The sequence below is a fragment of the Schistocerca nitens genome, chromosome 8, assembly GCF_023898315.1.
Source record: "Schistocerca nitens isolate TAMUIC-IGC-003100 chromosome 8, iqSchNite1.1, whole genome shotgun sequence".
In the NCBI taxonomy this organism is placed as follows: Eukaryota; Metazoa; Arthropoda; class Insecta; order Orthoptera; family Acrididae; genus Schistocerca; species Schistocerca nitens.
The window spans coordinates 537,271,866-537,295,173 of NC_064621.1; the positions used below are offsets into that span (position 1 = coordinate 537,271,866).

Here is a 23,308-nt window from a genome sequence, read left to right on the forward strand (position 1 = left end):
GCTGTTGCCTGCCAGCATCGGGCTATGTATTCACGTTACCCCACAAAGCGCACACTCCCAGGGCGCCGAATGGCTACATTCCATTCCTTCTGACTGACAACACTATGGCATTTACACGAGTAATTCTTTTTTTAGTCGTTTTTCTGTTGCCGTTTGATCACCCGATTAAGCATAAAAGCCGGCCGCGGTGACCGAGCGGTTCTAGGCGCTTCAGTCCGGAACCGCGCGACTGCTAATGTCGCAGGTCCGAATCCTGCCTCGGGCATGGATATGTGTGTGATGTCCTTAGGTTACTTAGGTTTATGTAGTTCTAAGTTCTAGGCGACTGATGACCACAGATGTTAAGTCCCATAGCGCTGAGAGCCATTTGAACCATTAAGCGTAAAAGTCGCTGCTATATCGTTGCGTGGTGCATATTTTTCATTAGATTAAATTTCACGTGGCAACAGCCTTGCCGCAGTGGTTACACCGGTTCCCGTGAGATCACCGAAGTTAAGCGCTGTCGGGCGTGATCGGCACTTGGATGGGTGACCATCCGGGCCGCCATGCGCTGTTGCCATTTTTCGGTGTGCACTCAGCCTTGTGATGCCAATTGAGGAGCTATTCGATCGAATAGTTGCGGCTTCGGTCAAAAATGCCATCATAACGACTGGGACAGAGGTGTGCTGTCCTCATGCCCCTCCTATCCTCATCCTCCCTTGAGGATGACACGGCGGTCGGATGGTCCCGATGGGCCACTTGTGGCCTGTAGACGAAGTGGTTTTTTTTTAGATTATACGTACTTTCGTTCCAATAGAACCCTAGTGAAGAGATCCTCCAGGATGTAGTACATGTCAGAAAACAAGAATGAACAACAGATATTTACAAAGAAAAACGGATATGCTAATTCACGTTCCACAGATACCACGCGAAATCATCCTCGTGGATGTGCAATGAGTTAACAATATTTTCATTTAAAAGGTTAAGGACAACTTGTCACACTGAGGTCTTTATGAGAATTTTTGGGCTGCTGTATCCATCCAACATCAAACAGAAAAATCATTTTACGACACTTATTTACAGTAATCACATTACCACATAGAATTTGAACAGAATATAAGGCAGAAAGATTTTGCAGCTATACATTTAATATTCTGTGAATTCTTTTCCATTTACATTTATATTAGAGCACTGTTTTTGATGCACTCTCACATTACTAACCATTACATTGGCCGATACTGGCCAGCACCATATACTAACAATTTCCACAGTACTGCATTTCTGGGAGTTAATTAGAGCTAAGCGCCGACAGAAAGGGCGACATGCGCTGTGTGTGCCTCAGAAACCACTGTCGGCTAAAGAGGGTCTGGGAAGAGAGTTGTCATGCTCTCCAGGGGTGAACATTTACTGCTCTGACAGAGAGCAGAGTGAGGAGGTGGAGGTTTACAACGCTGTAGCATGGAAAGTGCAGGTGGAAGGTTGCAGTCTTGTGGGCTAAACACATTTTGAGAATACAGTACCTGGCGGAAGAGCATCGAGTGTGTAACAGGTCGCATTTCATCGGTTTTAGTATGAAATAATGTGCGGGGGTCACAAATGATGATCGTGAGCTAATCCCCAAGGAATCTTCTCAAGGGAAGGGCCGGGGCGTGCTTCCAATGCGAAAGCAATATTTGATTGGTGGAGTACGAAGGATGTAGAACAGGAAATGGAAACTACCCAATAATCTTATGAAAGGTGTATGAGTGTCAGACGATTGGTTGGCAGATTCATGTTCCATGTAGTGGGAGGTAATGGTTTTGGAGCTGCACTGGGATTCGTCACTTTGAGCGCAAATGAAGATGCTGCGTGTCAAGGACGGAGTGGGTGTATGGTATGGAAACACACTGCGGGTATCAATCGAAGACACTTGCCTCTAGGGATCAACGTAGAGACTTCGCTGGCTAGACACACAGTGGGGAATCTGATGGTTGGATTTTGACAAGTGTTGGTTTTTGGGACAAGGAGTGCATGAAGTCGTTTCTCTAGTTGTTATACTGTTTACTTTACTGGCGATTCTTTACCTCTCTGTGAGGTTTGATGCATTCTGAAGTGCTTCTTTATGGAAGAATACTTGAGTCAAATTTCTGTTCCTGAGTAGTGAACAAACATTAATCTTGACTCATGTTCCGTCTTGTACTGAGGTAATTTCAGCCTAAGAGTTTGGAGACTGCGTACTGTGTCAACTGTGTAGGCAGAGAATTATAGGTACGCAACAGCGGCCAACGCTCCAACGAGCAGATCATCGGTGCAGTGTAATCCCTGACTATACTTCAATAGGTGACATGCACACTTCGGATGGGCAGAGAAGGAAACACTCACTGTGAGTGTTGAGTTCCATTTGTTTGTCCACTGAGGTTTTTCTGAAAGAGCCAGTCAGGATGTAGGTCTCCTGTTTCTAACCATTAATCAGCATCAGCCCACTTTGTGTCCATAAAATAATGAAAGTCAAACGTACGTTCGGCCAATCTTCAAATTACATTTTGGATAGAATCTGACTCCCTGTACTTCATATTTATACAATTTTTGCACTCTGTATGTTTTTTAGGATACAAATTCACGCTAACTAAGTTGTGATTCATTCTAATAGGATCCTGGTAGGAATAATTAATTTAATTTGATAAACTAAAGTGAAGTAAAGCTACAATACGATACCTCGTTTTAAGGAAGTACTTAGATGCAGGTTGTTTATAGCAGGGGCGTTTTAATCATTTCTAGGTGTGAGAATTCCACTATGGGGACAACATTAGGTAACCACATATACATATGTGATACGTTACAAACAACATGGGGTTTTACAGGAAGCCAGATTGTGCGTAGTAGATGCATTTTTCACATAATTAGTATCATATATATACATAAGTGGGTTGTGTGAAGAAATTCATCAATAGGGAAGTCCTCTTATACTGAACTTTATTAGCAGTTAAATCTTTTATGACTGCTGGCAAGTTACTGAAAATGTATGTTCCTGAATAATGGACACATATCTAGAACCAAAGTAAATGACTTTAAGTCCTTGTGAAGATCATTATTACTTCTAGTATTGATTCCATGAAGAGAGCTGTTGATTTGAAAAAGGGGCATACTTTTAATGATTAATTACTTTAAGGAATAAATATTCTGGAAAGCAATTCTTAGTATTTCTACTCTCTGAAAGACGTTCTTGGATTAACACCACAAATAATTCTTATTACACCTATCTCGAATCAGAAAACTTTACGTTAGTTTGATGAGTTACCCAAAAAAATAGTCCCATTTTGAGTTATGGAATGAAAGTAAGTATACCAAGCCAGGTTTTAAATTCATTTATCACATCTGTCTGACAACATTCGCATTGTAAACAGAGATTTGTTTACATGTTTCAGCAGTCATCTGGTATGCTACGGCTAGTTGAGTTTATTATCAACCCTTAATCGCAAGAATTTAGCGCTGTCTACTTCTAGGTTGCTTGTCGACGTATTTTAGCCATACAGGGGCTATGTAGTGTGTTTTTCAAAGTTTTGTTGCAAATAACTCGATGGCAACCAATCATTAATGTCCACGAAAGTTTCATTAACGATCTTTCTAAGACTACACTTGATACTGGCAGAACACTTTAAAATGCAACAGATCTACTAAAGAGACTGCTTACACTACACTGGTCCGTCCTATTCTGGAGTATTGCTGTGGATGTGGGGGTGGAGGACATCTAAGCGGTTCAGTGAAGAGCAGGTCGTTTTGTATCGCCGTGAAACAGGTGAGAGTGTGTGACTAACTGATGCGGCAGTCATTAAAACAAAGACATTTTTCGCTGCGGCAAAAACTTCTCGTGAAATTTCAGTCACCAAATTTGCCCTCATACTGTGAAACTAGTTTATTAGCCCGGCCTAGATAGAGAGAAATGATCATCGTAATAAAACAAGAGAAACCAGAGCTAGCACGGGAATGTTTAAGTGTTCGTTTTCCCGCGCGCTGTTTAAGAGTGAAACTATACAGAAACAGCTAGAAAGTGGTTCGATGAAGCTTCTGCACGCATATCATTGTGAATTGCAGGGTAATGCTGCAGATGTAAAAAAATGGCTCTGAGCACTATGGGACTCAACTGCTGTGGTCATAAGTCCCCTAGAACTTAGAACTACTTAAACCTAACTAACCTAAGGACAGCACACAACACCGAGCCATCACGAGGCAGAGAAAATCCCTGACCCCGCCGGGAATCGAACCCGGGAACCCGGGCGTGGGGCTGCAGATGTAGATTCCCTACTTACAGCCACGTTTGTATCATCTGAAAACAAAATAACCGTGGCATCTGGTAATGTGCCTGGTGAAAGGTCAATGACATGCACAAGAAGGACGCAATAAGTCAGTGGAAACAGTGAAAACCTTAAAACAGCTACTGCAGCCGATTCACGAAAGAAGTGCCTTATAAAATAACCGTACAAAAACAGAAAATTGGTGCAGGAACTGACAGCTGATATCGAACGTAAATAAATGTTGATAAATTGCAGATAAATAGGCGAAAGGGTACATTACAGTTTGATTACACCTTTAGCAAAATCTCGCGACTGTACGGTATCTAGGAGTATGCAACCAAAGAGACCTGAAGTGAAATGGCCACAAAAGACTATCTGTAAAAGAAACAGCTTGCAGACTGAGGTTCATTGGAAGAATTATAAAGAAATGTAATTCTTCCAGGACTTCGCGGTAAATGATAACAGCCAAACAGTTGCAGGTTAAAGATTTACTGAAATCCTTGACCATGGTTTCGGTATATCTAAACATACCTTCATCAGAAACAAAAATACACCTGAACAGGAAGACACCTTCATTAGCAAAAAACTCAGCACCATAACAGAGAATGAAGAAAACACTTATAGCTTTAAGTAACCGTGAAAATTACCACAGTACTACAAGCACAAAAACTTTTAGTCACTTACTAAAATCAGATCTTGCAGTGGAGATACATAAAACAATCGTCCCAAAGGCGTCGTCAGTAGTTAAAATTAAAAATAATGGTTAAAATGGCTCTGAGCACTATGGGACTTAACTTCTGAGGTCATCAGTCACCTAGAACTTAGAACTACTTAAAACTAACTAATCTAAGGACATCACACACATCCATACCCGAGGCAGGATTCGAACCTGCGACCGTAGCGGTCGCGCGGTTCCAGACTGTAGCGCCTAGAACCGCTCGGCCACTCTGGCCGGCTAAAATTGAAATATCACCTCCATCTGTACAGCATAATTAGGAAGAGAAGGCTGATACGAACACGGCATATTATCAGCACTTATTCTGTGAACTAGCGTGAAGAGGGTGCGCAAGCCCTAGGGCAGGCAGTTACACCGAGAGAGGGCACTAGTGGTATGCGCAAGACACTCTCGCACATTACAACCGAGGGATACATACTCCTGCGCATCAAAATTTTAAGGGTTGTGATAATTCAAACCCTACGTCTTAATAAATAAAATATATTAGCACCATTTAAACACCTACATACAACAGAAAATATAAAACCAATTTGCCTGTGTCCTAGTGTCAAATAGGTGAATCTTGCGCTAAGGAACACATCTAACGAGAGAGGACATAAGTAATGTGCGCAAGAATCTCACACAAATTAAAGACTAGGACACATACTATCTAAAACAAACAAAATGTTGTTGTAAACCGAAACCATCTTTCGTCGTGAATAAAAAACATAAAAGAATCATTTAAACCACACATACACATCAGAAACCACGAACAACAAAGATCAAAAATACGTACAATCCCAACAAGATAGGAAAAGAGTATCTGACGAGCATCAACAGGCCAGAAAACTAGTTTCTAGTCAGCCAGACTATATTACGTTTGAGCAAGGAGGGGTCTTAAACCATGCAAAAAGTTTTTGTTTCTAACAAGGGAACCTCCCCACCGCAACACCCTCAGATTTAGTTATAAGTCGGCACGGTGGACAGGCCTTGAAAAACTGAACACAGATCAATCGAGAAAACAGGAAGACGTTGTGTGGAACTACGAAAAAATAAGCAAAATACACAAACTGAGTAGTCTATGCGTAAGATAGGCAACATCAAGGCTGATATGAGCTCAGCAGCGCCGTGGTCCCGTGGTTAGCATGAGCAGGTGCGGAACGAGAGGTCCTTGGTTCAAGTCTTCCCTCCAGTGAAACGTTTAATTTTTATTTTCAGTTTATGTGACACACTCTTATGTTTTCATTACTTTTTTGGGAGTGATTATCACATCCACAAGAAAACCGAAATCGGGTAATGTAGAAGAATCTTCTTACCCATTCGCCAAGTGTACAAGTTAGGTGGGTCGACAACATATTACTGTCGTGTGACGCACATGCCGTCATCAGTGCCGTATAGAATATATCAGACGCGTTTTCCTGTGGAGGAATCGGTTGACCTATGACCTTGCGATCAAATATTTTCGGTTCCCATTGGAGAGGCACGTCCTTTCGTCTACTAATCTCACGGTTTACCGGTGCGGTCGCAAAACACAGACACTAAACTTATTAAAGTGAACAGAGACGTCAATGAACGAATGGACAGATCATAATTTTGCGAAAATAAACTTTTCACTGGAGGGAAGACTTGAACCAAGGACCTTTCGCTCCGCAGTTGCTCACGCTAACCACGGGACCACGGCGCTCCTGAGCAGAAGTTAGCCTTGATGTTGCCTATCCTACGCATGGACTACTCAGTTTGTATATTTTGCTTATTTTTTCATAGTTCCACACAACTTCTTCCTGTTTTCTCGCTTGATCTGTGTTCAGTTTTTCAAGACCTATCCAGTGTGCCAACTTATATCTAAATCTGAGGGGGGTGCGATGGGGAGGTTCCCTTGTAAGTTGCACCTGTTCCTTAAAAATAAATCCATCTTTTGAGATAGATATTTGAAAATTTCTAATTCCTCGAACAGGTCCAGTTTGTAACCCTTACTCACTTCGTGTAGCAATTCTACGTCATGCAGTTTACGTGGTGTATGGTGTAAGAGCAATAGATGTTCAGCGAACGTGGAATAGTACACGTGTTCCCCATTTTTACCTTGCATGTGTTCTTTATATCTTACTCTGATGGGTCTATCTTCCTGTTCAGGTGTATTTTTGAATCTGATGAAGGTATATTTAGATATACCGAAACCGTCGTCAAGGAATTCAGTATATCTTTATCCTGCAACTGTTTGGTTGTTATCGTTAACCATGAAGACTTTCAACAGTTGCTGCTGCAGCCATGTTTAAAATTTTGATTGTTCCAGGACTCGTTCGACTGATTCTTAAATGGCCTATTACTCGTCGGCCTTGCACTCGTACCAGACACGATTAAAACTCGAGACAGGGAATGTGTAAAGAAGAGTTACGCGTTTTGCTACCGAGTCGTTTAGTAAGCAGAGAGCACCGCGGAAATGCTCCAGTGGCAGAAGCTACAAGAAAGACTCTGAGACGTTTCCTGTTGAAGTTCCTACACCGTAGTCCTAACAAGAGTTGAGAAACTGCCTGTCGGCTTTCACCACCGGATCTTTAGCCGACATTTGTTCAAAGATTTTTTTGACGTTTTTACGTTTCTTGACGTTTTGACGTTTCTTGACATTTTGACAGCGTCAAAACATCACCCTCCATTGCTGATGACGGACTGAAGTTGGCCGGCTGGAGTGGCCCAGCGGTTCTAGGCGCTACAGTCTGGAGCCGCACGACCGTTACGGTCGCAGGATCGAATCCTGCCTCGGGCACGGATGTGTGTGATGTCCTTAGGTCAGTTAGGTTTAAGTAGTTTTAAGTCTAGGGGACTGATGACCTCAGAAGTTAAGTCCCATAGTGCTCAGAGCCATGTGAACGGACTGAAATTGAGCTCGTCGTCAAGGGGTTATACTCCCTAACGCGCCAAAGAAACTGGTATAGATATGCGTATTCAGATATAGAGATATGCAAAAAGGCAAAATACGCCGCTTTGGTCGGCAACGCCTGTATAAGACAACAAGTGTCTGGCGCAGTTGTTACATCGGGTACTGCTGCTGCAATGGCAGGTTATCTAGGTTTAAGTGAAGTCACTCGTGGCGTTCTAGCGGGCACACGGGCGATGGGATACAGCGTTTCCGAGGTAGCGATGAAGTGAGGATTTTCCCGTACGACCATTTCACGAGTGTACTCTGGATATCAGGAATCCCGTAAAACGTCAAATCTTCGACATCGCTGCGGCCGTAAAAGATCCTGCAAGAACGGGACCAACGATGACAAGAAAATCGTCCAACGTGACAGAAGTGCAACACTTCCGCAAATTGCTGCAGATTTCAGTGCTGGGCCATCAACAAGTGTCAGCGTGCGAACCATTCGACGAAACATCATCGATATGGGCTTTCGGAGCCGAAGGCTCACCCCGTCAACACCGACATTGAACTGTAGATGACTGGAAACATGTTTCGTTGTCGGACGCTCCTCGTTTCAAATTGTATCGATCCGATGGACGTGTAATGGTATGGAGTCAACCTCATAGATCCGTGGACCCTGTATGTCAGTAGGGGATTGTTCAAGGTGCTGGAGGCTCTGTTATTGTGCCGAGCGTGTGCAGTTGGAGTGATATGGGACTCCTGATACGTCTAGATACGACTCTGACAGGTGACATGTACGTAAGCATCCTGTCTAATCACCTGCATCCATTCATGTCCATTGTGCATTCCGGAGGACTAGGGCAATTCCAGCAGGATAATGCGACAACCTACACCTCCAAAATTCTTACAGTGTTGCTCCAGGAACACTCTCATTAGTTAAAACACTTCCACTGGCCACCAAACTCCCCAGACATTAACATTATTAAACATATCTGGGATGCCTTGCAACCTGCTGTTCAGAAGAGATCTCCACCCCCTCGTACTCTTACGGTTCTGTGGACATCCATGCAGTATTCATGGTGTCAATTGCCTCCAGCACTACTTCAGACATCAGTCGAGTCCATGACACGTCATGTTGCGGCACTTCTGCGTGCTCGCAGGGGCCCTACATGATATTAGGCAGGTTTACCAGTTTCTTTGGCTCCTGGGTCCATAGCACCTACGTCCGAGGGTCTTTCCTTGGTCATTACCGTTCCGATTATTCCATTGTTATCTGTAATTGTTTCCCGCTGCAGCATGGGACTCTTGGTTCAGTTTATTTTGAGGCTTTCTTCTTTCTTGTTGAAACCATTATCATGCTTACGAATTGCAATTACTTTCCTGAAGGGCGATGCCTGGCAGCTCTTCTCGATATCAAAAATCTGCGTGTTGGGGAATTAAATTACATCGTCGGTCTGACAGTGCATGCTTCGCCAAGGCAGATTTATCCACCAGTCCCAGACTGCAATATAGTTTATGCACAACGATCCTGGTATTGATCGAATGTCCAGTCATTCCAACACAGACTTTTCCACGGTAGGCTACGCGGTGGACTCCTGACATTGCCACTGTGTTCATTTTTTCCTGTGCCGATCACAGACACTCTTATCTTCCAGGTCGGTTTTTCAACTAATCTTTACGCTACGCAGAGAAAGATCGTACCCGACATTTCTTCTTCCAAAATACAGTACGTTAGATAAATTACACCTCTCAGAAAGGCAACCGACAGGTTTTCTCCTTGTACACCATTCGTGAATGGGAGAGGGAATGGTGGGAGAGAATGACAGAGAGATATCAGAAGAACTCTCTCTCTGACACATCATTAAGGTGATCTGCGCATTGTATACTATCTGATATGATGTATCACGACACCTTCACGTAATGTCGAAATGACCACTACATAATAAGAGATGCCGAAACCCCAGTATAAAAGGAGCATTGCGGGGAGTATTGCGTTGTGCTAGAGAAGCAGTAACAGCAGAATGGACAAGTCAAGACTGACTTCGAACGTGCACTAGTCATTGCATGTCATAGACATAACAAATCTATCAGGAAGATTTAAAGATTTCTAAAGCCGCCCAGGTCGACTGTAGGTGATGTGATTGACATCATGTGGAAACGCGAAGGAACAGCCAGAGAATTAAATCAAAATCAGGCAGACATAATTTACTGGTGGGTTCAAATGGTTCAAATGGCAGGATTCGAACCTGCCAGCGTAGCAGCCGCGCGCGGGTCCGGACTGAAGCACCTAGAACAGCTTGGCCACAGCGGCCGGCTTACTGATGGGTGAGGACGGCATTGCGGAGGGTGGTTGAAAACAATCGCTTGAAATCAGCGGAAGTAATCGCTCGTGGGTCAACAGAGCTACCATCTAGCACAGACTCTGTGCATAGAGTTAAAAAGAACAGGGTTCAATGGTCGCGCAAGTCCTCATAAACCACAAAATTGAGATGATTACAAGCGACGCTGGAGGTGGCTTATGACTGAAAACGAATGACTTACAGTGAAAAATCACTTTACATACGGTGGCAATCCGATAAAAGTGTTTGGGTTTGGCGGAATCCTGGAGAACTTCACTTGGCAACATGTTAAATTCCAAAAGTAAATGAATTCACTCTGGTTATCGGGGCCGAATTCGAAACGGGACTCATCAATGAAATAACTCTATTACAATCAATGAGATTACAGCCAGAAAACGTGTCCGGAAACGCCCCAGTGGGACACCAACATGATTGTCCCTCGCCATAAGGTGCGACAAAAATGACTGATGTTCTGGGGAGCCAATTCTTTTCGTAGCAGGATACCTCTGGTTGTCAGTCGTGGAAACCTTACAGCACAGCGATAAGTCGACGATGTTCTGCGTCTCATTTTGTTGACCCTGATGGCAAGCCATCCTGCTCTTATATTTCTGCAAGATAACGCCGGCACATTGCGAGAATTACTACTGTAAGTCTTCGTGCTTACCAAACCCTACCTTGACCAACAATTTCTCTGGATCTCTCCCCAGTTGGCAATGCTTCGAGCAGGGCCCTCCAGCCAGCTTAGGATCTTGGCGATATAACGCTCCAGCTGGACAGCATTTGGCATCCAAAATGTCTATCAATCAATGCCACGTTGAATAATTTCTTTTATGACGGCAGACAAGGGTCAACGCATTATTGACTTGCACAATTTGTGAAGCTCTTACTCTTGAAGAAATGATGCAGCTTTTCTGAAAGTGTAATCATTTATTCGTCTGCACATTGCTGTGATCTCAGACAATTTAAAAACTTAATTGACAGTCATATCAAAAAGAGAATTACTCGAAGGTGCCGTAAGTGCCTTGCCTCTCAGTTGTACATGACAAATAGCACAACTAACAGGATATTTGGAGAATATGACGCCACTTTAAACCGGAGGCCACTCGTCATTTAGGCAACCAGTCCCCACAGAGAGACTACAGCAGGCGCCAAGACGCTAAGAGGACAATGTCAAATAATACTGAGAAAATATTTGACTGATTTACGTAATGTTAATGTACAACAACAGAATTAATCTAACATTAAGGCAGTCACATGTAAATAGAATTTTCGCCAAAAGAGAGTACAACCGGGCAATACAGCATGAGTGCACGTGATAGAGAGCTTCTTAGTGGCCACAATGAAAGGTCGTGTGCAACCTGATCAATTATGCTTGATATAAAAGGGGCCATTACCAGCAGAGAGAAGGTTCGCTAATCAATTGCAGTACGGAGCTGTCAGTGGATGGAGTGGCGGCGCCGACGTAGCAGCAGATGAAGACTTAAATTCTTCAGCCACGAGAATCTGGTGGAAAGACACTGGGGAGACGTAACAACTGCGAGATAAGCACTCATTGACATTTCTTGGATCAGTATTGAACAGAGAATGCTTGTCTCTGTCTCAATGACTAATACACCAGCGTTTCAGTATATGACAAGACCAAGCTATAGCTGACGACTTGTTTCCTGTACTGCAAAGTCAAGTGGCCACATAGTAATACCGAAAGAGAACGTGTGTAACTAAGAGCACTCGGCTCTAATTCATTTCGATAGTTGACTGACTATATAGTAACGGGTAGTACATTTAACTCCTCACCTACACTAATTCTCTATAGTCTCACTTGTATCTGACATCTCAATAAAAGTGTTACATCAAAGTAATAACTTACAACTTCTGCAGAATCCATCAGCAACATTGCTCCTTTATAGCCGAAATTTCGAGGTTACCAAACTCCCAATCAAACAAGGAGATTCTGTCTTCCTCTCGTCTCCTTTATGAAGGTTGTGAAGGCTGAATACTGTCTCCGGAAAGCACCCCGATGTCACCATCGTCCTGATTGGTGAACAGTACCACCTGTGCCGGGACGCGGCAGTTGGTTAGTCAGTTGGTTGCGTGTTCCATTGATCAATCGCACGGTACGGTAGCCGTTATGATGTGCAACGTGTCAAGTGCACAAGAAGGAGACATATGAAACGAGGTTTTTTAATATATATATATATATATATATATATATATATATATATATATATATATATATATATACTCCTGGAAATGGAAAAAAGAACACATTGACACCGGTGTGTCAGACCCACCATACTTGCTCCGGACACTGCGAGAGGGCTGTACAAGCAATGATCACACGCACGGCACAGCGGACACACCAGGACCCGCGGTGTTGGCCGTCGAATGGCGCTAGCTGCGCAGCATTTGTGCACCGCCGCCGTCAGTGTCAGCCAGTTTGCCGTGGCATACGGAGCTCCATCGCAGTCTTTAACACTGGTAGCATGCCGCGACAGCGTGGACGTGAACCGTATGTGCAGTTGACGGACTTTGAGCGAGGGCGTATAGTGGGCATGCGGGAGGCCGGGTGGACGTACCGCCGAATTGCTCAACACGTGGGGCGTGAGGTCTCCACAGTACATCGATGTTGTCGCCAGTGGTCGGCGGAAGGTGCACGTGCCCGTCGACCTGGGACCGGACCGCAGCGACGCACGGATGCACGCCAAGACCGTAGGATCCTACGCAGTGCCGTAGGGGACTGCACCGCCACTTCCCAGCAAATTAGGGACACTGTTGCTCCTGGGGTATCGGCAAGGACCATTCGCAACCGTCTCCATGAAGCTGGGCTACGGTCCCGCACACCGTTAGGCCGTCTTCCGCTCACGCCCCAACATCGTGCAGCCCGCCTCCAGTGGTGTCGCGACAGGCGTGAATGGAGGGACGAATGGAGACGTGTCGTCTTCAGCGATGAGAGTCGCTCCTGCCTTGGTGCCAATGATGGTCGTATGCGTGTTAGGCGCCGTGCAGGTGAGCGCCACAATCAGGACTGCATACGACCGAGGCACACAGGGCCAACACCCGGCATCATGGTGTGGGGAGCGATCTCCTACACTGGCCGTACACCACTGGTGATCGTCGAGGGGACACTGAATAGTGCACGGTACATCCAAACCGTCATCGAACCCATCGTTCTACCATTCCTAGACCGGCAAGGGAACTTGCTGTTCCAACAGGACAAGGCACGTCCGCATGTATCCCGTGCCACCCAACGTGCTCTAGAAGGTGTAAGTCAAGTACCCTGGCCAGCAAGATCTCTGGATCTGTCCCCCATTGAGCATGTTTGGGACTGGATGAAGCGTCGTCTCACGCGGTCTGCACGTCCAGCACGAACGCTGGTCCAACTGAGGCGCCAGGTGGAAATGGCATGGCAAGCCGTTCCACAGGACTACATCCAGCATCTCTACGATCGTCTCCATGGGAGAATAGCAGCCTGCATTGCTGCGAAAGGTGGATATACACTGTACTAGTGCCGACATTGTGCATGCTCTGTTGCCTGTGTCTATGTGCCTGTGGTTCTGTCAGTGTGATCATGTGATGTATCTGACCCCAGGAATGTGTCAATAAAGTTTCCCCTTCCTGGGACAATGAATTCACGGTGTTCTTATTTCAATTTCCAGGAGTATATATATATATATATATATATATATATATATATATATATATATTACAGTACTGTGCTAAACATTAATATTTCTATCATTTACCCAATACCCTTAAATGGCACAACATGCATATGCTATATTTATAGATTTATTTCTTCCTATTCAAGAATTCATCTATGGTATAGAAGGAGTTGTCAAGGAGGTATGATTTTAGTTTATTTTTGAAGCAACACTCCTGGAAATTGAAATAAGAACACCGTGAATTCATTGTCCCAGGAAGTTGAGACTTTATTGACACATTCCTGGGGTCAGATACATCACATGATCACACTGACAGAACCACAGGCACATAGACACAGGCAACAGAGCATGCACAATGTCGGCACTAGTACAGTGTATATCCACCTTTCGCAGCAATGCAGGCTGCTATTCTCCCATGGAGACGATCGTAGAGATGCTGGATGTAGTCCTGTGGAACGGCTTGCCATGCCATTTCCACCTGGCGCCTCAGTTGGACCAGCGTTCGTGCTGGACGTGCAGACCGCGTGAGACGACGCTTCATCCAGTCCCAAACATGCTCAATGGGGGACAGGTCCGGAGATCTTGCTGGCCAGGGTACTTGACTTACACCTTCTAGAGCACGTTGGGAGGCACGGGATACATGCGGACGTGCATTGTCCTGTTGGAACAGCAAGTTCCCTTGCCGGTCTAGGAATGGTAGAACGATGGGTTCGATGACGGTTTGGATGTACCGTGCACTATTCAGTGTCCCCTCGACGATCACCAGTGGTGTACGGCCAGTGTAGGAGATCGCTCCCCACACCATGATGCCGGGTGTTGGCCCTGTGTGCCTCGGTCGTATGCAGTCCTGATTGTGGCGCTCACCTGCACGGCGCCAAACACGCATACGACCATCATTGGCACCAAGGCAGAAGCGACTCTCATCGCTGAAGACGACACGTCTCCATTCGTCCCTCCATTCACGCCTGTCGCGACACCACTGGAGGCGGGCTGCACGATGTTGGGGCGTGAGCGGAAGACGGCCTTACGGTGTGCGGGACCGTAGCCCAGCTTCATGGAGACGGTTGCGAATGGTCCTCGCCAATACTCCAGGAGCAACAGTGTCCCTAATTTGCTGGGAAGTGGCGGTGCGGTCCCCTACGGCACTGCGTAGGATCCTACGGTCTTGGCGTGCATCCGTGCGTCGCTGCGGTCCGGTCCCAGGTCGACGGGCACGTGCACCTTCCGCCGACCACTGGCGACAACATCGATGTACTGTGGAGACCTCACGCCCCACGTGTTGAGCAATTCGGCGGTACGTCCACCCGGCCTCCCGCATGCCCACTATACGCCCTCGCTCAAAGTCCGTCAACTGCACATACGGTTCACGTCCACGCTGTCGCGGCATGCTACCAGTGTTAAAGACTGCGATGGAGCTCCGTATGCCACGGCAAACTGGCTGACACTGACGGCGGCGGTGCACAAATGCTGCGCAGCTAGCGCCATTCGACGGCCAACACCGCGGTTCCTGGTGTGTCCGCTGTGCCGTGCGTGTGATCATTGCTTGTACAGCCCTCTCGCAGTGTCCGGAGCAAGTATGGTGGGTCTGACACACCGGTGTCAATGTGTTCTTTTTTCCATTTCCAGGGGTGTATTACTGGTGTATGTCAGACATTTTATTTCATCTGGTAATTTGTCAAAAAATTTTATAGCAGAATATTTTACCCCTTTCTGTGCCAAAGATACGTTGAGTAAAGGATAGTGTAAGTCTTTCTCTTTTCTGGTATTATACTCATGAATGTCACTGTTGTTTTTAAACTGGTCCACGTTGTTGAGAACAAATTTCACTAGTGAATAAATGTACTTTGAGGCTGTTGTAAGAATTCCCAATCATTTATAAAGACCCCTAAACGATGTGCAACTATGAACCCCACACATTATTCTAACCACTTTTTTTGAGCAGTGAATACTTTTTGTCTAAAATATTATTCTGTACGATATCAAAGAGTGAAAGTATGCAAAGTATGTTAGCTTACTAATTTCTATATCCTCAAAATTGGCAATTACTTTGATTGCAAAAGTTGCTGAACCTAGTCGCTTTAGAAGATCCAAAATATGAATTTTCCGATTAAGATTCCCATCTGTCTGTACACCTAAAAACTCAGTATGCTCTATCCTGTCTACTGACTTGTTATATTTATTGAATGAACTGTACTTTTTGCAGCAGAAAATTGGATGTACTGTGTTTTTTTCAAAGTTTAAAGAAAGCCCATTTGCAGAAAACCAATTAATGACTTTCCCAAATACCTTATTTGTATCATTTTGAACTGGAGTTTCTTTTACTGGGTTAATAATGATGCTTGTATCATCAGCAAACAGTGTCAGCTCAGCTTCTTGTTTCAGATGAGAAGGGAGGTTGTTCACATACATCAAGAACAGAAGGGACCCCATGATGAAACCCTGTGGCACACCTAATGTAATTTCACCCCTGTTAGATGAAGTCCAAACTTAATTAAATCACTTGACCCATATAAAGAAACTTTTAGTTCCCTGTTCTGTAGGTATGACTTACAATGGTTCACACAATCAAATGCTTTGGACAAGTCACAGAAAATTCCTATAGGTGAAATTTTACTGTTTAAAGACTCCATTATGTCGACAGTGAAATTGTATACTACTGTCTTAGTGGAACAGCATTTTTGAAATTCGAACTGTGATTTACTAAGTATCCCATTATCGTTGAAATGGCTAACCACTCTTGAGTACATTACTTTCTCGAAGATTTTTGAAAGAGCTGTAGGCAGTGATACTGGCCGATAATTCTTGACATATGTGGTGTCCCCCTTTTTGTATAGAGGCCTGGAAAAATTTGGTGTCAGATGTGGGGTTAGGACAAAACAGGGTGGTATCAGCAACAGAGAGGGGAAAAAAAAAAGAAAACGTGGGGTGGAAACAGGGGTCAGTAGAGAAGCACTTGTATTACAGAGTCTCACTAGAAGGAGAAGCCATTACTGGTAACTGCGCCCAAGATTACGAGTAGCAGCACACAAGATTCGTAGAGTCCAGCAGATGCCATTAGGTGCAAGCAGCAGGGCCCAAGGCTACGAGAAACAGCGCGCCAACCCAGCAGAGCAGTAGAAGGTCACCGGTTCCAAACGGCAGTATCAGCAAGACAACGCACTCTCTTAAAGTATTTTGGGACAGTAAACAAACGTGAAAATGACGTCTGCCACTAGTGATAACATAGGAAGAAATGCTAAGGGCGCGTTAGTTTCAGTCCCGAAAACCTTTGAAGGAAACAAAAGGGAGTTGCAGGAGTTTATTGAAAATGTAAATGCCGCTTTTGATGCAGTGAAGATCGAAGAAATTAAGCTATTATTTCAGTACGTAAAGTTAAAGATAAGATGCTAGATCAAAATTGTTAATACAAGATAATACAAATAACTGACAGGAAGTGAGAAATGTCTTGGAGAAAAATTATGCGGACAAACGAACCACTGATTTCTATACAGTCAGAATTTTCAAGCTAGACAGTTTTCTGGGCAATCAGTTTTCTAGGGAAATTGGATACATGAGATATCCAAATCGTTCAGGATTGCCGTGACGAGAGAAACTCGAGAGAACAATTAAGGAGTGCGATCGGTCTGATATTTGTACTACACCCTGCATGCTTCATTGAAGGGTTGTGAAACAAGAGAATTCAGTTGACAGTAAGCAGCCGAGGCAGAGATATTAATTTAAACATGGCCGTGGAAATCGCACAAAACGAAGAGAGTGCAATCCTGTCCATGCGAGAAAAGAATCAAGATGCAATGGGTATAGTGGGGCCAACTAAGATTAATAAGCAAACGAAAGATACAAAGTTTTATAACGGTGAGAAAATGGGACATATAGAAAAACACTGCCGAAGGAACCCCAAAGTAAGGTTGGCGCAACACACAACAAGGCAACCGAAACTAGACAATTTCGGGATTCTTGTTATCACTGTGATGGGAAAGGGCATCCCAATGCCATGTGTACCAGGATTATAATGTGTACGAAACGCCAGCGACGTGGGCATAGGGAACAGGGTTATAGATCTCCCCGATGTTATATGTGCAATGAATACAGACATACAGCAGCCCAATGTGGCGAGAAACACGAAAAGATTCCAGGAGAATGGCCGGGAAAATAACCAGGTGGCACGGGTAGCAGTCATGCGTAGCCACCGTGCGATTGCCCAAGATAATGCTAATTGGCTGCGAGGCTGAAAATGATGTGATTACGACCAAGGGCGACGAATTTGGCAAGGAATTCATATTTTTAATAGGTACCGGAGCACAGATCAGTTTACTCAAAGAAGAAGAACTGACTAGCGAACTACTGATAGATCGGGAAGAGGTATCAATATTGAAAAGACTAACACAAGGCACAATGAGTGCACAAGGTACAGTGAAGCTGGACTTACAAATAGACGGAAATGTGTTGGAAGGTCAGAAGTTTCCTGTGTTACTAAAGGGAACACACGTCCCATATAAGGAGCTTATTTCAATAGTGGTACAAGTCCATTTTTGTTCATTCTGAGGTACAAAGTCCTAAAGTTAAACGAGCGAGGAAAAATCTGCAGTTGAGATACCAGAAATATTCAAGCATATGGATTCTTGTTGAGATGAACCTTTCCTTCTGTTTGTTTGGACCATTAAAGTCAGAAGCATTATAGACAGAAAAGTGGAGGTAATGACCTTGTACCACTGTTGAAATAAGCCCTTCATATAATGATTTGAAAATTGGAAATTTGTAGTAAGTTCTCTGGGACCAAACTGCCGAGGTCATCGGTCCCTCGGCTTACATACTACTTAATCTAACTTAACCTATCTTACACTAAGGACAACACACACACCCATGTCCGAGGGAGGATTCGAACCTCCGACGAGGGGATTCACACGAACCGTATCAAGGCGCCTCGGACCGCACGGCTACCCCTCGCGACTAACGGTTTGGTGGGCAGGGATTTCCCACTACAACAAGGAGACATTAGTGACTATCGCAACAGACGATTAAATGTGAATGGGTATGAAGCTCCATTATTGACATTATCCGAAGGGAATGGACCACAGCGACAGACAGGAACACGGGAAAATGACCAGGAAGAGCCGGCCGTTGTGACCGAGCGGTTTTAGGCGCTTCAGTCTGGAACCGCGCTGCTGCTACGGTCGCAGGTTCGAATCGTGCCTCGTTCATGGATGTGTGTGATGTCCTTAGGTTAGTCAGGTTTAAGTAGTTCTAAGTTCAAGGGAACTGATGACCTCGGAGGTTAAGTCCCATAGTGCTCAGAACAATTTGAACCTTTTTTTGTGGACCAGGAAGATAAGTATCCGACTACAGAGTTACATGAGCAGAAACAAGGTCACAGAAACTTAAAATGACTGTGTGTGTAAATAAAGGATGAAAACAATCGTCCAGTGAAAAAAGGGTACCTAGACGAACGCACTTCAAAGAAAATGTGGAAGTCGCGGTCACAGGCAAACGACAGGACCCAGGGACGAAAAAGTAATGAGAGTCAGATCAGAAGGACATAACAGAATTCGGGAAGGCAAAGAATAATAATGCCGAAACAGGGAGTAATGAAGAGTACATACATACCGGAAGCATTAGTACGAAATGTACAGAAGTGTGTTATCAGTGTGGTAGAATGTCATCGAGGGCGACGTTAGTTCTCAGTGATTAATCAATGAAAACTTTTGAAGATAAATGGCTCTGAGCACTATGGGACTTAACATCCGTGGTCATCAGTCCCCTAGAATTTAGAACTACTTAAACCTAACTAACCTAAGGACATCACACACATCCATGCCCGAGGCAGGACTCGATATCGTAGGGTAAACGAGATTTCAGTAGGGGAGGCATTGAGGGTCCCAAATACATCGGAAATTCTGGGCCATATGGGAAAACCGAAGTATTCTTCCACATTGGATTTAGCACGTGGACACCATCAGACATTAATGAATCCAAAAGACAGGGAGAAGACAGCATTAATGCCAACTACAAGCACTAGGATTAAGAGAGGATGCCTATGGGATTAAAAGTGGCTCCTAGTACTTTCCAGAGATTAATGATCATCGCACTGGCAGGATTGCAAAGAACAAAATGCTCAAAATCCAGTAAATATCGATGGCATCATCTGTTATGGAAGTTCGTCCCAAGAACGCAATGGCAACCTAAGAGAGATCTTTTACCGCCTAAGGGGACATAGACTAAGGAAGTTGCAGCCATACAAATGCGAATTTTTAAGGAAGGAAGTGATGATATTTTTGGAACACAAAACAGATACCAGAGTAGATCCAGATGACCGAAATATGAAGGAGGAGAAGAAATTCCCAGTTTCTAAAGACAAAGAACGAATTACAAGAATATCTTTCGCTGTTAGGATACTATCACAAGTTTATCAAAGATTTCATTAAAATTGCAACTCCTATGCACAAGTTGATAAAGGACAATGAAAAATATGAATGGGGAAGACAGCAACAAGAAGCGCTTGAGGAATTAAAGACAAAGTTAATGAATCGTCTCATATTACAGTATCCCAACTTCAAGAAACAATTTACTATTATCTCTGCTGCTAGCAGAACTGCGATAGGCACAATATTATCACAAGGTAAGATTAGAAGCGACTTACCAATAGCATAAGTTTCTAGGTCAATGAATAAGGAGGAGAGTAATTATTCAGCGACAGACCTATAGTATTTACTTTTAGTGTGGGCAACAAAACAATTCCCACCATGCGTGTATGGAAGGAACTTCCCAATAGTTACAGGTCACAAATCCTTAACATGAATTTTTAATGTTAAAGGTCCAACACCGCGTTTATTAAAATGGAGACTGAAATTAAAAGAATATTCCTATGAGATCATATATAAGCCTGGAAAACTAAATGCAAATGTGGATGCATTAAGTAGACTGCAACAACTTAATAAAGAGGCATGTGTGAGATAACACAGAGAGCGAATAAGAATGATAGCTAAGAACAACGAGATAAGCAAAGACATCATAGAGTTACTGTGGAACGGAAGGCCGAAATATTGAAAGAAGTGTATGACAGTTCAGTAGGTGGACATCAAGAGATCCACCGAACTCTGGACGGTATAAAATGATATGGTATGTGGAAAAGAATGGAAGAGATGTCAAGAAGTGCATCCAAACGTGTGATAAATGTCAGCGAAATAAATTTACACAGGGTAAGACCAAAACTTCCTAAGTCATTGTGGACACGGCAGAAGATGTGTTCGACAAATGCTGTTTAGACGTCGTAGGTTCATTAGACGTAATGAAAAAAGGCGAACGGTATATACTAACTTTCCAAGATGACCTAAGTAAATTTACAGTAACAGTTCGGTTAGAAGGACAAAACGCAGATACAATGGCCAAAAAGTTCATAGACGAAATTATATTAAGGTATGATGTTCCCTCAGTAGTACTGACAGTCCAAGCGACAAATTCCTTAAGGCAGCTATTTAAGAGAATCTGCAAGCTCTTAAGCATGAAGAAACATCACACTACTGTATTCCATCCTCAAACAAACGAAGCGTTACAAAGAACACAATGGACTCTAATAGAATATTTGAGACACTTTATAAAGGAGGATCACAGCAACTGGGATACGTGGATTCCTTAGAGTACTTTTGAGTTCAGTTCCACACCACATAGAACCATAAGTGTACAAGGAATATTACAAGAGGAGACAGCTAGACTAGGCTACACACACAAACACACACACACACACATATATATATATATATATATATATATATATATATATATATATATATATATATATATATATATATATACTCCTGGAAATTGAAATAAGAACACCGTGAATTCATTGTCCCAGGAAGGGGAAACTTTATTGACACATTCCTGGGGTCAGATACATCACATGATCACACTGACAGAACCACAGGCACATAGACACAGGCAACAGAGCATGCACAATGTCGGCACTAGTACAGTGTATATCCACCTTTCGCAGCAATGCAGGCTGCTATTCTCCCATGGAGACGATCGTAGAGATGCTGGATGTAGTCCTGTGGAACGGCTTGCCATGCCATTTCCACCTGGCGCCTCAGTTGGACCAGCGTTCGTGCTGGACGTGCAGACCGCGTGAGACGACGCTTCATCCAGTCCCAGACATGCTCAATGGGGGACAGATCCGGAGATCTTGCTAGCCAGGGTAGTTGACTTACACCTTCTAGAGCACTTTGGGTGGCACGGGATACATGCGGACGTGCATTGTCCTGTTGGAACAGCAAGTTCCCTTGCCGGTCTAGGAATGGTAGAACGATGGGTTCGATGACGGTTTGGATGTACCGTGCACTATTCAGTGTCCCCTCGACGATCACCAGTGGTGTACGGCCAGTGTAGGAGATCGCCCCCCACACCATGATGCCGGGTGTTGGCCCTGTGTGCCTCGGTCGTATGCAGTCCTGATTGTGGCGCTCACCTGCACGGCGCCAAACACGCATACGACCATCATTGGCACCAAGGCAGAAGCGACTCTCATCGCTGAAGACGACACGTCTCCATTCGTCCCTCCATTCACGCCTGTCGCGACACCACTGGAGGCGGGCTGCACGATGTTGGGGCGTGAGCGGAAGACGGCCTAACGGTGTGCGGGACCGTAGCCCAGCTTCATGGAGACGGTTGCGAATGGTCCTCGCCGATACCCCAGGAGCAACAGTGTCCCTAATTTGCTGGGAAGTGGCGGTGCGGTCCCCTACGGCACTGCGTAGGATCCTACGGTCTTGGCGTGCATCCGTGCGTCGCTGCGGTCCGGTCCCAGGTCGACGGGCACGTGCACCTTCCGCCGACCACTGGCGACAACATCGATGTACTGTGGAGACCTCACGCCCCACGTGTTGAGCAATTCGGCGGTACGTCCACCCGGCCTCCCGCATGCCCACTATACGCCCTCGCTCAAAGTCCGTCAACTGCACATACGGTTCACGTCCACGCTGTCGCGGCATGCTACCAGTGTTAAAGACTGCGATGGAGCTCCGTATGCCACGGCAAACTGGCTGACACTGACGGCGGCGGTGCACAAATGCTGCGCAGCTAGCGCCATTCGACGGCCAACACCGCGGTTCCTGGTGTGTCCGCTGTGCCGTGCGTGTGATCATTGCTTGTACAGCCCTCTCGCAGTGTCCGGAGCAAGTATGGTGGGTCTGACACACCGGTGTCAATGTGTTCTTTTTTCCATTTCCAGGAGTATATATATATATATATATATATATATATATATATATATATATAATTTCAAAGTTAGAATGGAAAGGGGCGCATTAGTAGCGAGAGAAACAATAAAAGGAGCCAAAGAAGTGAGCATAATCCACTATAAAAGAACGGACCATTCTGATAAATTTCAAGTAGGAGCTAAATTGCTACTACACGATGAATCAGTAAGACGTTGGAGTTCTAAGAAGTTAGATTTCCTATTGGTTGGTGGGTTGATTTAGGGGAGGGGACCAAAC

The 23,308-nt window shown here is 44.6% G+C and overlaps 1 pseudogene; it reads left to right on the forward strand.

Annotated features, from left to right (window-relative positions):
- The first annotated feature begins 441 nt into the window (after nt 1-441).
- On the forward strand, nt 442-559 carry LOC126199727 (5S ribosomal RNA; annotated as a pseudogene).
- The last annotated feature ends 22,749 nt before the right edge of the window (nt 560-23,308 follow it).